Source organism: Pelobates fuscus, chromosome 4 (genome assembly GCF_036172605.1).
Source record: "Pelobates fuscus isolate aPelFus1 chromosome 4, aPelFus1.pri, whole genome shotgun sequence".
In the NCBI taxonomy this organism is placed as follows: Eukaryota; Metazoa; Chordata; class Amphibia; order Anura; family Pelobatidae; genus Pelobates; species Pelobates fuscus.
This window is the reverse complement of record NC_086320.1, coordinates 211,956,124-211,971,050: the sequence shown is the minus strand read 5'-3', so window position 1 is coordinate 211,971,050 and position 14,927 is coordinate 211,956,124.

Below are 14,927 nucleotides of genomic sequence, written 5' to 3'. Positions count from 1 at the left end.
AGAGGACCCCCAGGCAAACTACCACAGGTCCACCCCCCCTTTATCCCAAAAGGGGTAAACAGGCAAAACATGTCTTTCTATGGAGAAGATATATTGATGACGTCCTCATTGTCTGGAAAAAAATCCTCAATGTGAATGATCTCAACCTTAGATTCACTATGGAGATAGGTGCTCCATCACTTAACTTTTTGGATTGTACACTCACAATAACAGAGGAGCTGGTGCTAAATACCATTCTCTACCGTAAACTGACTTTAACCGACAACATGCTCAGATGGGAAAGTTATCATCCTACTTTCCTCAAGAGAGGTATTCCAGAAGGACAGTATTTGAGGTTGAGGAGAAACTGCTCTTCTACTGAAGACTTTAAGCAGAAGGCTATACAGCTCAGTATAAGGTTTAAGGAAAGGTGGTATCCCAGTAGATGCTTAAAACAAAGAGCTCTACTCTGTGAATGTGAAACACTATTGTGCAAATAGGTTAAGCAGGATTCCCCAAACAAATTAGGTGTGTAGTAAATTATGACGCTGGTTGGGATGTTGCTAAAAGAACCCGGGAAAGGTTTTGGCCACTCCTGACACAGGATCCACATTTGACGAATGTAGTCTCCCCAAGAGTCTCGCTCATGGCTAGAAGGGGCAAAAATATAATAGAGATGCTGGTACCGAGCCGTCTACCTACACCCAATACAGTAAGAAACTGGATCACAGTACATGGCACATATCAGTGCGGTTGCTGTGTAGCATGTCGCTACATGGCAAAAGGATCTAAGGTACTTACAGACCCGACTGGCACTGTATCCCAATTAAGCAGTTTTTTAACTGCAACACCTCTGGGGTGGTTTATCTACTGACATGTGAATGTGGCCTAACATATGTGGGTAAAACCATACACGCCCCTGAAAAGGAGGGTTATGGAACACATCCACTCGGTGACAACCTGTAAGAATACCCCTGTCGCTAACCAAGTCAGATTTCATCATTAAGATTTACCCAAAGGCATGAAATTTGTCAGTATTGAAAAAATTCAGTTGGGAAAAAGGGGAGGATGTCTGGATCAGGCTCTAAAAAAGAGAGAGTGTTTCTGGATCCATAAACTGGATACCCTATTACCAAAAGGGTTAAATGAGGGTTTTACGTTTACCCCATTCATTGACCCATAAGAGCAATATTCTAAATAACATCGTAACAAGATATTAGGTTTGTAAATAAATGATTTAGTTTCAAATTCACATATCAATTATTAGGTACATAAGTTTCTTTAGCTGATTTTACTAACAATGTGATGCCTTAAAATGAATCTAATGTGATCAGATGGAACATATATGGACCATAAGGGATTAATTGAGGATTGTACAGTAACTCTCTAGTCATTTTGATGAATTAAAAGGATTATTGTTACACACAGGTGGTTAGCACTGTACAAAATCCAAATTAATACACCAGGGATGTGGGTGTCGGGAAGGCATCTAATATGCCTCTCACACACACCTATTATCTCAATATAGACAACTTATCCCAGGGGCTGAGACTCCATCCATCTAAAAGATGGAGAGAATGGTACATATTCAAAAAGAATAGTCCAGGGATGCGGGTGTTGTGGCGGTACCTTTTTAATATGCCTCTCCAACACACTGGCATTATCTCTATAGGGATAAATGTTCTCATGGACGGAGAGAGTAATACCTGTCACGTACTAGGCGGATAGTGGGAGTTTTCATACAGTATTTGTACCGGTTGATCGGGTTGCTTTGGCAATTTTAGTTTATGCTAATTAATTATATCACCACTATCAGGATATATAAACAGACCTTTATCTCTCTGCCAGTTAGACTATGAGGTTGTAATCGTGCATATTTATACTCAGCGGTACAATATAATCTAAAGATAAGGCAGGCCATAGGCGTGTCTTCTCTTACAGAACGCTCCAATAGACCCACTCATCATGGGGTGTTGATGCTGTGACGTACCCCCCTGAGATACAATCCTCTCAGGTCCACCCACTGACACGTTTATAGGCGTGCCCGGTATGCGGAAGTAGGTTGTAAGTATGGAGCTTTTTTCTGATTAAAATCAAGGCGCGAAAAGCGGCATACACCCTGTACCTGATTGGTCCATGTTGTTTCATTCCACTTTTAAATAGCCACACAGGTTAGTGTACCTTGTTAATGCCTCAGACGAAGGCAATTTAGTAGCGCCGAAACATGCGTTAGGTTTTACTTTTTTTTTTTTTATTCACGCCACATTTTAGTTTGGAACTTTTTAGTTATGGTGTGAGGATTCATATAGCATTCCATGAGGGACAATTTTCTTTAATGGGGTACATTTAGGGCATCTTGTGCAGAAAGCAATGAATGGATGGATGATGCTTTTTGTCTATGTAGTTTACAGCCTTCACTGTTTTGATCTACTCAGCTAGCTGCCTACAAGTTATTTTTAGATACAATAGGCTACTCTGTCTAGTTGTTAAATCATTTACATGGCAGTAGTACAAGACTGATTGGGTGGGGACCATACCTTTGTAATTTAATTTTGTCATTTCATTTGTATAATGTTTCTAGATAGCGACCTGGAAGTCATATTTTTTCATAGTTAGTAGTCATGGGAAGAGAGCTGGTCTGCCCCTTTAGGGTCCCCGAAGGTGTAAAGATGACCTCTGCAAAGTATGTGGAGTTTCTGACTGACCACTTTCTTCCCTGGTACAGAAGGAAGAACTATGCTTTCCGTAATAAAATCATCTTCATGCATGACAATGCACCATCTCATGCTGCAAAGAATACCTCTGCATCAATGGCTTCTATGGGGATAAAAAGAGAGAAAGCCATGGTGTGGCCTCTATCCTCCCCTGACCTCAATCCTATTGAGAACATTTGGAGCATCCTCAAGCAAAAGATCTATGAGGGTGGGAGGCAGTTTACATCCAAACAGCAGCTCTGGGAGGCTTTTCTGACATCTTGCAAACAAATTCAAGCAGAAACTGTCCAAAAACTCACAAGTTCAATGGATGCAAGACTTGTGAAGCTGCTATCAAATAAGGGGCCCTATGTTAAAATGTAACGTGACCTGTTAAAATGTTTAAAAAGTTAAAATGTTGTTATAAGTTTGATTGAAATAGCTTTTTATTTCAGTAAATATGCTGCAAACACAACAAATGACAATATGTTATTTGCATCAATTATTTGGGTAAATGAGAAAAATATAATTTGCATAATAATTTGGAACAGGGTGTATAGTCCTGTTTATAAATAGATTTCCGGGCAATGGTTTGTATTGGTCCCAGATATAATTGCTTAACATCCCCTCTGAGGGGCCATTTTTATAAACTAAAGAGGTTTAAATTTATTAAACTTTCTTCATAACTAAAATGTTCTATTCCTTTTATTAATTCTGTAGCCCACCTCTGCAATTTTTCTAGCGCCGTAATAGCCTTGTTTAGAACAGGTGCCCAAAACTACACATTATATTTAAAATGTGGTATTACCAATGATTTATAAAGAGGCAAAATTATATTCTTACCCTGAGAATGTATGCCCTTTTTATACAAGCAATACATTACTGGCTTTAGCCAATGCTTATTGCTATTGCACATTTTTGTCTAGTTTGTTGTCTATAACAATTCCCAAATCCTTCTCCTGTACTGTTATTTCTAATTCACTACCATTTAGGGTGTAAGTTGCTTGTGCATTCTTTACCCCGAAGTGCATAACTTGACATTTTTCTACATTAAATGTAATCTGCCATTTGAGTGCCCAGCACCCCGATCTATCTAAATCCATCTGCAGCAATCTTGCTCACATTGTGTTACTTTACATAGTTTTGTGTCATCTGCAAACACTGGGACATGACTTTTAATGCTCATTTCAATATAATTAATAAATATGTTAAATAGAAATGGTCCCAGAACAGAATCCCGAGGGGCACCACTTACCACCAGCTTGAAAATTTACATTAAATGACAACTCTCTCTACTCTATTTTAAGCCTATGTTCTATCCAACAACAAGATTTTCATCTAGACCAATTTGTTTGAACATTAACCTATTGTGTGGAACCGTATCAAAAAAGTAGATCACATCTACTGCAACATCCTGATCTATACTTCTACTTACTTCTTCGAGAAATGTAATTAAGTTAGTTTGATATTGTAGCGTTACTCACCTTTCCCAGGGGCCGGCCGCGGTCCTCTCTTCAAGCCGCGCAAGGTCCTGCGGCTCATCCGACGCTTCAGACAGGAAGGCGGGCAGTGACCGCGAGATTGGGTCACATGTCCCGCCTGAATCTAAGAGCGCGCCGCGAGTCTCGGGCGCGCTCTTAAAGAGACAGTGAGAGCCTAAATTGCCAAAAGGCTCCCATTGGCCCCTGTCATCCCACACACCCCATACACTTACCTGTTGGGGGTGTGGAAGTGACAGGAGCCAATCACATTAGTTTTGAACCTATTTATTTATTTATACTTACCCTTTTCCCTTAGTTCCTTGCCCTATCGTGGTTTCTGCTACAGTTCCCTTTAGCGCTTGTTGTGTTCAGTTGTGTTCCTCCGTACTTGACCTTGGCTTTGTATTCTGACTTCGTTTTCGCATTTTCCTTGTCTGTTCTGTTTGCCGGCTTGCTGTTTCCTGTGTACCAGACCCCGGCTTGTCCTCGTTTACGCTGTCTCTTTGTGCCCTTGACCTCGGATTGTTCCTGACTCTGTACTTCTCCTATATACGTCGAGTCCGGCCATTCTAAGGTCCGGTAGACGTATCTCTCCTCTGTTCTGCCTTCTGTTTAGCTGGATCCTGCGTGTAGGGGTATATTCTCGTTACAGATATGTCCCATGTTTCATAAAACCATGCTGATTTTGCTCACAACAATGTTCTCCTCAATGAATGCCTAAATATTATTCCTTAATAACCTTTCAAATGCTTTCCCAGCGACAGAAGTTAAGCTCACACTGCTAAAATTTCCATGCAAGGATTAGCAACCTGTTTTGAATAAAGGGAACACAACTGCCTTTTTCCAATCCTCAGGTATAAGTGCTGAAAGGAAAGATTCTTAAAATATTAAAAACAGAGGTTCACTTATTTCCACACTTAGTTTCTTATGTACAAGTGGGTGAATACCAAAAGACAGACCCTGGAGCTTTATTTATACTAACTTATTTTAGTTTCTGCAGTACCTTCACAAGTTTTCTGCACATATTTGTGCAGCAATCATTTCCATACCTCTAGCCATACGTCCTTCCTTAAGATATACTTAAGATAAACTCCATCCCAGTTTTTCAGAGTACCTACACTTTACATTTTTTGTTTTAGAATTGATGTACTTAAAACATGCTTTGAGGTTGGTTTTGCTCTCCTTGGTTACCACTTTCTCATTTTGTAGTTTAGAGAAGCTAATCGCCTTTTTGCATGCCTTATTGGCATCCTTATATATTTTATAGGATGCCTCTGATTTGTCCAATTTAAATGTTTTAAATTATATTTTTTTAATTTTTAATTTCTTGATTTACTTCCCCATTTAGCCACATTGGTTTTAATTTGTTTCTTTTATATTTATATATACTCATTGGTATATACAGAGAAATTAACATTTATGATATTTGTTTGATGGAATTCCATTTATCCACATGGGTTTTTTTTTTCCAATTGCTTGAGATTTTAACTTTAACTCATAGTTGACATACAAACATACCTCACCACCCTTCCTGTTTTTACTAACCTTCCTAAATAACGTGTAACCATTTAAGTTAGCTGCTCAGTCATGTGTCTCATCCCACCATGTTTCTGTTATATCATACTGCTTAGTGTATGCTATTGCCTCTAGTTCCCCTATTTTGTTATTTAGACTCTGTGTATTACTAAGCATACATTCACTATTATTATGAGTCACTTGTACTTTTTGTGAATTTTTATTACTATTACATACCTTCTCTGTTCTGATCTTGCCTCTCCCCCGATCTCCACCAGACCATGATAGCCGGGTCATCAGCAGCCCTTCCCAGTAATCCATCTACTCTGTCAGCAACATGCCTGACCCGAGCAACTGGGAAATAGCAAATTGTCCTATTGAGACTCTTAGTAATAAAGTCCCTTAACACCACAACATGTCTAGCCTACCTTAAATTCTCATCCCCAGCTTCCTCTAGTGCAGCTACTCCTGGTCCCAAAATCTTCACTCAAACAGGTAAATCTGCAAGGTTGCACAAAGGACTAGTGCTCCCTTTTTTTCTTCCTTCCCCCTGCTACCTTGCCTAACTGCCGGGCAGATTTTGCAGATAATTCCCCATCTGTCTTATCTCCTCCCACTCCACCACCTGCCCCTACTAAACTCTTCTCAGTGAGCAGCAGACCCCTCATAAGACCCCTCTCAGTGTAACAATTTGATTCTTCAGATTTCCAATCTGAGCTTCCAGAGAAGACACTTGCACACAACTGTCACAGAAGTATGGACCCTGGTCGGATACATCCAGGTATGTATACCTGTTACAAGATGTGCACTGAGTCAGACCAGCAACACTCATTTCCCCAGTTACCAAAAATGACAAGTAAACAGGACAGTTAAACACTATTTACCGTGTTAGTTTAAACTCCTGATTTATTAACAAATACTCAAAAGAGACTACTTTAACCCCTTAAGGACACATGACATGTGTGACATGTCATGATTCCCTTTTATTGCAGAAGTTTGGTCTTTAAGGGGTTAAATAGCCTACTCTTAAGCAATCTCCATTGAGCAAGTAGGTAATACAAACCTCACACAGGTGGAAATCAAGGGACACTCCCCCTTATCCACTCAGCTGCCACACAAAGGGAAAACTGCTTTATATATAACCAGTTAAGCAGATTCACTGTTTAAAAATAACACACACCTTAATCCGTAATCCTGTAGTTGTCCAATGGAACTCCTTTTTTTAAACTCCTACTTAAAAGAGACTACTTTAAATAGCCTACTTTAAAGTAATCTCCAGTGAGTGGTCAAAATGGAAAATATGAAAACTGTAACTGGCATGTCTGTAATGTGACTATAATGACACTAACATAAAAAAACAAAAACAAAAAACAAGCTAAAGTCTACATAGGGGTATTGCTGATCTTGGAGACAGGAACAAATACAAATCTGGAGTCTTAACAGTGGTGAGACACACATGGTCAGTAAAACTCCCTACAAAATTTAAAAGTATGAAAAAAATAAACAAGCTTGTTTGCTAAGGTTGCTGATAAGAGTGTCAAAATGCTCTTAGATAAATACCCTTGGGAGACTACTCTTTATAAACTTTTGTGTGGTGGTTTTGGATTCTGTCACTGTGTCATCTAATCTACAACAGACTAAAAAAAATACTGCATTACCGGACAGTAGAATGCCCCAGGTTCAATGTATAAATAGTCAGAGAGATAGCTGACACCAAGGGTAGGAGAAGCCAGAGTAAATTTTAGACAAATATAAACACACTAGGCGAGCGCAAGTATATTAAAAATGCAGGTTAATACTAAATAAAAAATACAGCTGCTATCCACGTAAAAAAAAATTCCTTCAAATTTTAACATTCAATATTATTTTTAAAATAAGTGAAAGCGCTCTAGTTTGAAAACCCAAAATTGGTTGTCAATGTATATAGTATGAAAAACAGACATCTCTTTATGCAACGTTATAACAATGGATAAAGCCACTTATATAAATAGTTGACTGCATATATAATTACTGGGTATACAATTTCATATACTGAAATTGCAGAGTCGAAAAGTCTTTGGGGAGTAGTCCTTTTAGGGTTAATTCTGTTTTTCTGCTATATAACATCTTTATATACACTGTGTAACACTGTGTTTGTTTGTACCTTAACCCCTTAAGGACCGGACTTTTTTTGCGATGTTGTACATTTGCGACCAGGCATCTTTTTGACACTTTTGTGGTGGTTGTGTTTAGCTGTAATTTTCCGCTCTCTCATTTACTGTTCCCATACAAATTATATATTGTTTTTTTCAGGACAAAAGGGGCTTTCTTTACATACCATTATTTATATAATCTCATGTAATTTAATTTTTAAAAAATGAAAAAATATGATGAAAAATTGAAAAAAATACATGTTTTTTGACTTTTATGTAAAAAATCTTTTACTCATCTACAAAAGCGAATGAAAAAAACTGCTAAATAGATTCAAAATTTTGTCCTGAGTTTAAAAATACCCAGTGTTTACATGCTTTTTGCTATTTTTTTGCATGTTATAGGGCTATAGGTACAAGTAGGATATTGAGGTTTCAAAACCTATATTTTTAAAATGTATCAATAGTGATATTGTAACACTATTATCTGTCATAAATCGCTAAATAACACCCCACATGTACATATTTTTTTTAAAGTAGACAACCCAGGGTATTCAATATGGGGTATGTCCAGACTTTTTTAGTAGCCACTTAGTCGCAAACACTGGCCAAAGTTAGCGTTCATATTTGTTTGTGTGTGAAAAAAGTAAAAAACTAAATTGAACGCTAATTTTGGCCAGTGTTTGTGACTAAGTGGTTACTAAAAAAGACTGGACATACCCCATTTGCAATACCTTGGGTTGTCTACTTTTGCAAATGGTATGCCATCATGGGGGTAATTCTCATTCCTGGGCTACCATACGCTCTCAAAGGCAACGTAACCAACCTGGCCATTTTCAATGTAAAAATATGACCCATATATTTGACCCTGTAACTTTCAAAAACGCTATAAAACCTGTACATGGGGGGTACTGTTATACTCAGGAGACTTTGCTGAACACAAATATTAGTGTTTCAAAACTGGAAAATGTATCACAACAATTATATCATCAGTAAAAGTGCTGTTTGTGTGTGAAAAATGCAAAAAAAGTCACTTTCACTGACAATATCATCGCTGTGATATGTTTTACTGTTTTGAATCACTAATATTTGTGTTCAGCGAAGTCTCCTGAGTAAAACAGTACCCCCCATGTACAGGTTTTAGGGTGTCGTAGAACGTTACAGGGTAAAATACAGTGATAGCAAATTAAATTCTCTGAACTTTCGGCCTGGGTTGGCAGGCAGGTCCCTTAAATTGCAATCAATAAAATAACTTAATTATGTAAAAATATTACATAAATACGCACGTAGAATTTAAATATATATGCATATTTATATATTTGAAGTCTACGTGTATATTTATATAATTATTTATGTAATTTTGTATATGGACATATGAATAGTTCGTATTCTTTTTATTTATTTATATATACATAGATATATATACAATTTCATTCTAAGTGTATTTTGATATAAATATATATATATTAATATCAAAATACAGTTAGAATAAAATTTCGTATAGATATATAATTTTTTTTTAAATTTTTATTATTATTTTTAATTTTTTTAGTTTAATTTAAATTACTTATTATTTGTAGTTTATAATAATATATACACAATATATATAGTTATTATATATATTATATATATACACGTGTGTAATTTAATTATAAGTGTATTTTTATATTAATATATGTACATATTAATATAAAAATACACTTAGTATGACATTATATATATGATATTTAGACGTATATTATATATATATATAATATACGTCTATATATCATATATATATACACATATATAATTATAATTTTTATTTATTAACTTTAAACTTTATTTTTTTTATGATTTTATACTAAGCAGGGAGACTGCCTGTCAGCACAGACAGTCCCCCTGCAGGCAGAGACATGGACACCTATTGTGACCATGTGGTCGCCCTGTTGGGCGATCACATGGCCACAGGGGTCCTAATCCGCCATGGGGAGACTGTCTGTGCTGCAGGCAGTCTCCCCACAACGGGAGCACCGCCGAACGCCGCCGGGGGAACGACGGCGATCGGGTAAGTACATTGGACCGTTAGGACGGTTCAGGACCGTCCTCGGTCGGCAATGCAAAAATGCCGATGACGGTCCTGAACCGTCCTCGGTCCTTAAGGGGTTAAAAGAATACAGAAAAGCACTACATAGCGTAAAATTGTTATTTATTTGAAATTTTTTTATAAAAATCCTCTCCCCCCCAAAGGGAACCCTTACATGTGCAAGTGGTGTTACTTATCTCTAAGATACCACAAATAAGCTTGTGGAAACTCCCAGCACACAGATCGAGCGTGAGTTTCCACGAGCAGGACAACAGGCGGTAACGGATTCTTATCTTTTATAAATGCTTATTTGTGGTATCTTAGAAGGGCTCCCTTTGGGGGGAGAGGGTTTTTATATTATTTTTTCTATGAAGCTCTTTCTGTATCCTTTTAAGGTACAAACAGACACAGTGTTACACAGTGTATATAAAGACGGATCATAGCAGAAAAACAGAATTAATCCTAAAAGGACTACTCCCCAAAGACTTTTGGACTCTGGAGCAGTTATAATGGTTATATGAAATTGTATACCCAGTAATTATATATGCAGTCAACTATTTATATAAGTGGCTTTATCCATTATTATAATGTTGCATATAGAGTGTCTGTATTTCATTGACAACCAATTTTTATTTTTTTTTAAACCAGAGTGCTTTCACTTATTTTAAAAATAAATTTTAAACATGCCCAATATCAGTCACAGAGAACAGAATACACAGTACACAAGCCCAAGTCAGTAACAGGAGATCAGAGTATTCACAAATGCACTCTTAAGTGCTAAGCAATAACCACAGCAGGGCAATTGGGATGAGAATGGCCAGGGTTTAAATAGCCATTGCTTTAATTTTATAGGATAATGTGATATCAGAGCACCAGAAGGCACGAGTCCAGCAAATTGACAAATTCAGGTCTGCTACAATTTAATTTATGCTGGCCAAATCAGCACACATTGTGTAGGTGCAAACAGGTATAAACAGGTGTGCATGGGCAGCGTGCGGCTTCCTACTTTATGACAGAGCAGCAAGAGGGAGCCCCGAAACAGGTAAGTATGATACATTGCTATTAAATGTAAATTAGATTTATCAACTGTTTATCTTAAAAATCGCAATTCACTCCTTGCAATGTTTGCTCTATATATTTTTTATTTAATTATAAATCTATAAATATGTAAATTTTGCTAACATGACTAATAAGTAAGTATATTTTGAAGTTATTTTTCTTTAGTTGCATTAGTTGTGTAGAAATGATCACGAAAAAGCTGTGAAAATGTGTTTCTTTTTCATTACAATATTTTATCTATACATATGTATACATACACTGATCAGCTGCAACAATAAAACCACCTGCCTAATATTGTGTAGTCCCACGTCGTGCTGGACTACACAAGACCTCTTTATGTGTGACACCTGGCACCAAGAAATTAGCAGCAGATTCTTTAAGTCCTGCAAGTTGTGTGGTTTGGCCTCTATCGAGAGGATTTGTTGTTCCAGCACATCACACAGATGCTCAATCAGATTATGATCTGGGAAACTTGAAAGCCAAGGAAACACAGTGAACTCTTTGTCATGATTCTCAAACCATTCCTGAACAATTTTTGAACTGTGGTAGAATGTATTATCCAGCTGAAAGAAGTCACTGCCATCAACGATCACCAAAGCCATTAAAAGGGGTACGTGGTCTGCAACAATCTCTATGTAGGTGGTCATGTAACATCCACATGAATGCCAGAAGCCAAGCTTTCTCAGCAGAACATTGCCCAGAGCATACTATTGCCTCTGCCGTTCTGCTTTCTTTCCATAGTGCATCCTGCTGCCATCTCTTACCCAGGTAAATGATGCACAGACATCCACTTGATCTAAAAGAAAATGTGATTCATCAGACCAGACAACCTTCTTCCATTGCTGCATGGTCTGATTCTGATGCTCATGTCCAGATTGCATGTGCTTTCGGCAGTGGACGGGTGTCATCATGGGCACTCTGACTGGTCTGTGGTTACACAGCCCAATACACGGCAAACTGTGATCCGATGCCTTTCTATCATGGTCAACATTACGTTTTTCAGCAATTTGAGCTACGATAGTACTTCTGTGTGATCACACCAGACGGGCTACGTTTCAGTCCCCATGTGCTTCTATGATCTTTGGGCCCTCATGACCCTGATGTTAGTTTATTTGTTGTCCTTCCTTGCATCACTTTGGTAGGTACAAAGTACTGCATATCTGGAACATCCCACCAAACTTGTTGAAATGTTGTATGCTTGATTTGTTCCGCATTCCACAAACAATTATCCTGTTCACCCAATGGTGTGCAGCCTGTGGCTCTTCACTTGTGCCTTAGAGTATAGTTGAACTCCTTAAGGTAAGAGCGTGCACAGGGACATTCTGGCACCATAACTATGGTTATATGGTCACCATAATTATGGTGACCGACCGGAGTGTTGCTTTATAGGGATGTGCATGGGCAAAATATTTGGTTCGGTACTTCCGAAATTCGGCAATTTAACACTTCGGCTTGGTTCGCCACTTCCGAAATTCGGGACTTCGGGAATTTGGCACATCAGCAAATCGGCAATTCAACACTTCGGCACTTCCGAAATTCGGGACTTCAGCAATTCGGGAATTCGACACTTCAGGACTTCGGCAATTCTCTAATCCTACACCTACCCATACCCCTAACCCTACCCCTAACCCTAACCCTATCCCTACCCCTTACCCTAACACTACCCATACCCCTAATCCTAACCCTTCCCCTAACGCTACCCATTTGAACTCTCTTCTGTTGAAATACATGCAGTGAATGCAGAAAAAAGCACAATCCAATCTTTCAAAGGATGAGTTACATTTCTGTGTATTTGCTTTTAGACAACTATAAGTTTGGATGTTAGAGTAACATCTAACTGTCATGATTACCAGCAGAATCCAAAAACGTCCAAAACAATGGCCGGGCTATGCAAAAGAGATAGAGTAGTCAGAGTACAAGCTGAGGTCAAGGATAACAGAAAACAGAGTAAATGAGAAACTAGCTAAAGTCAGTAACCAGAGAATAAACCACAATACAAACGCGCTATTGGGCTATGAAAGACCACAACAGGGCACTGAGGCAAAGGGGAGGTGAACTTATATACACACAGGGTGTGTCTGATTGGCTAACTTCCAATTGGTGTTAATTACAACACATGGGAGGTGTATTTTCCCTCTCTTGTGATCAGTGAGGTTATCACTGTGTGCTGGGTCACATGACCAGGTCTGACACACATAAGGAAGCTGCCTTGGAGCGTGCAGCATCAGAAACACTGTCAGGTTGGGGAGTGGCAGCAGGGACAGCCGCAAGCTGTGGACAGGAACCGGAAAACGCCGCGAGCGGTGATGGGGTAAGCAAGGACGCTGCGAGCAGTGCAGGGGCAGGGGACCTGACACTAACTAACTTAACATAATAAAAATCAAAAAGTTGTCACTTTCTTCAGTTTATATACTACAGACAGATTATTGTGCTCCTGAGGAAGTCCATGCATATGAAAGAAACGCGTAGGGCTTGAAATGTACTATATAATAATTTTAATTTTTTTCATTTAGGAAAAAGTTTTTTATATTTGTCTACATGATCATTTTTAATCTGTATGCTGCTCCTGACATTCTGAGGATCCTGTTTTGAAGAAGGACCCAGTGGTTATGGTGATATGCCTATTCTTGTAATCGTCTTGTAAGTAGATTCAATAAATTGTTTATTTTGGATATAAGAAGATCTACTATATGTGTCCATTCTTCTCTCTCTCTATGTATGCTTTGGATATGGAGTAAAAGAAGAAAGAAGAAATCAATATTTGAGCAGATTAAGGCCTTCTATCAATTAACCTCTTGTGAGCGTAACATTGAATAGCCCTTAAGCTCCCACCTGATCTTATTACGCTATTTTAGTATCGATAGGTGGCTTGCCAATGAATATCAATCCATAATTTAATGAGCAGTATTTTTGCTATTTACTACTGCATCAAACTAGACTGAACTCAAAAAAAAATTTTCAAAAAAATTAAACTGGATTTTCTTTCAACAAATATTTAAAGACCTCTAACACTTGTTGCTGTCAGGGTTCACTTACAGTAAACTGCAGCTGCACACTGTATTACACTTTGCATAACACAAGCAGTAGCACAGAAGTACTCTGCAAATGAAATAATCTGTCTCTCACAAGAACTAAAAAAAAATCTAAATTAGTGAATGAAATTTGCTGTAAGTGGCACTGGCTGTGGGCTAACCACCTCATCAGTCTTACACTAGGCTCAATGACACAGGCTACCACACCAGCACAACAATGGTAAAACACACAATAATTGCTGTTCATCTCCCTCCCTCAATAGCTTAATTTAGTGTCTGGAAGAATTCTGCTTGGAAATATATAGATTTTTCACTGATTCACCTTTCCCTGTATTTGTCAACTTTCACTTGATGTGTGAAAAAAAACATTTATTCAATGGCCCTTTAACTATCTATCTATATTTTATTTTCATCAATCATCTCTTTTTAATTGGACCCAAGAACCCAAGATGCAGTCTATATTTTGTGGGCAGATATCTTGTCCACTATGACGGAACTCCAAATCACTAAACAAATTAAATGGCTTATTCAATTCCCATTCAGTTTATTTTGTATTTAGTCCAAGTGGTATTTTATATTTAAGGATTTTAGACAATTTTGCAGATCACCCAAAATTCAGACTATCGTAATTCATCTAAAAAAAAAGGGTAATCCAGACATCCTAACAAGGCTGAAACGATCGTCTGGGGTTGCTGTACTCTCGTGCAGAGAGAGACGGCCTGTATTTTGGATCTGTTCTGCCCTGTTGGGTGGAATCAGTCTGAGATGCATGGTCTGGTTCTCTATGTAATGGGACAAGATGAGCTAAAACCAGCTTGAGAACTGAGTGGGGACCAACCGAAGGGCAGGCTAATTGAGTTGTTGTCCGTCCTCAGCACTCTCTTGCGACTTGTTTTTTTGCTATCTAAAAAAAATGCACAATTCTACTTGAAACCGATTTGGAGATGCAACAGTGTAAATTTTGTAAATAAGAC